The sequence below is a fragment of the Capra hircus genome, chromosome 2 (assembly GCF_001704415.2).
Source record: "Capra hircus breed San Clemente chromosome 2, ASM170441v1, whole genome shotgun sequence".
NCBI classification, from domain to species: domain Eukaryota; kingdom Metazoa; phylum Chordata; class Mammalia; order Artiodactyla; family Bovidae; genus Capra; species Capra hircus.
Window position 1 is genome coordinate 125,372,789 of NC_030809.1, and position 1,495 is coordinate 125,374,283.

Genomic DNA, 1,495 nt, shown 5'->3' on the forward strand with positions numbered 1-1,495 from the left:
CTAACTGTTTTCTAGTTGCAAAACTATTTATACACATGTGACATTTCACACTCAGGAATGTCAACTTATAAAAAAGAAAATTAGACCATTTAATTCCTCTGGGGAAAATGTAGTATAATCTATTGGCTCTACATTAGCTAGAGAATAGATAGCCAAAGTGCTATGATTTAATGTGGAATCTAAGCTCCTATACAAAGTGGAAGTGATGGAATTCCAGTTGAGCTATTTCAAATCCTAAAAGATGCTGCTCTGAAAGTGCTGCACTCAATAGGCCAGCAAATTTGGAAAACTAAGCAGTGGCTACAGGACTGCAAAGGTCAGTTTTTATTACAATCCCAAAGAAAAGCAATGCCAAAGAATGCTCCAACTACTGCACAATTGCACTCATCTCATACGCTAGTAAAGTAATGCTCAAAATTCTCCAAGCCAGGATTTAGCAATAAATGAATGGTGAACTTCCAGATATTCAAGCTGGTTTTAGAAAAAGCAGAGTAACCAGAGATCAAATTGCCAACATCCGCTGGATCATCAAAAAAGCAAGAGAGTTCCAGAAAAGTATATATTTCTGCTTTATTGACTATGCCAAAGCTTTTGACTGTGTGGATCACAAGAAACTGTGGAAAATTCTGAAAGAGATGGGAATACCAGACCACCTGACCTGCCTCTTGAGAAATCTGTATGCAGGTCAGGAAGCAACAATTAGAAGTGGACATGGAACAGCAGACTGGTTCCAAATAGGAAAAGGAGTGCATCAAGGCTGTATATTTTCACCCTGCTTATTTAACTTATATACAGAGTGAGTGAAGTCGCTCAGTCGTGTCTGACTCTTCGCGACCCGGTGGACTATAGCCTACCAGGCTCCTCCATCCATGGGATTCTCCAGGCAAGAATACTGGAGTGGGCTGCCACTTCCTTCTCCAGAGGATCTTCCCAATCCAGGGGTCGAACCTGGGTCTCCTGCATTGCAGGCAGACACTTTAACCTCTGAGCCACCAGGGAAGCCTTATATGCAGAGTACATCATGAGAAACGCTGGACTGGAAGAAACACAAGCTGGAATCAAGATTGCCGGGAGAAATATCAATAACCTCAGATATGCAGATGACACCACCCTTATGGCAGAAAGTGAAGAGGAACTAAAAAGCCTCTTGATGAAAGTGAAAGAGGAGTGTGAAAAAGTTGGCTTAAAACTCAACATTCAGAAAACTAAGATCATGGCATCCGGTCCCATCACTTCATGGCAAATAGATAGGGAAACACGGGAAACAGTGGATGACTTAATTTTTCTGGACTCTAAAATCACTGCAGATGATGACTGCAGCCATGAAATTAAAAGACGTTTACTTCTTGGAAGGAAACTTATGACCAACCTAGACGGCATATTCAAAAGCAGAGACATTACTTTGCCAACAAAGGTCCGTCTAGTCAAGGCTCTGGTTTTTTCCAGTGGTCATGCGTGGATGTGAGAGTTGGACTGTGAAGAAAGCTGAGCACCG

At 41.8% G+C, this 1,495-nt stretch overlaps 1 non-coding gene across 1 annotated transcript; it reads right to left on the minus strand.

Annotated features, from left to right (window-relative positions):
- On the minus strand, positions 928-999 carry TRNAC-GCA. The gene has a single exon. It is a non-coding gene; the product is annotated as a tRNA-Cys (tRNA).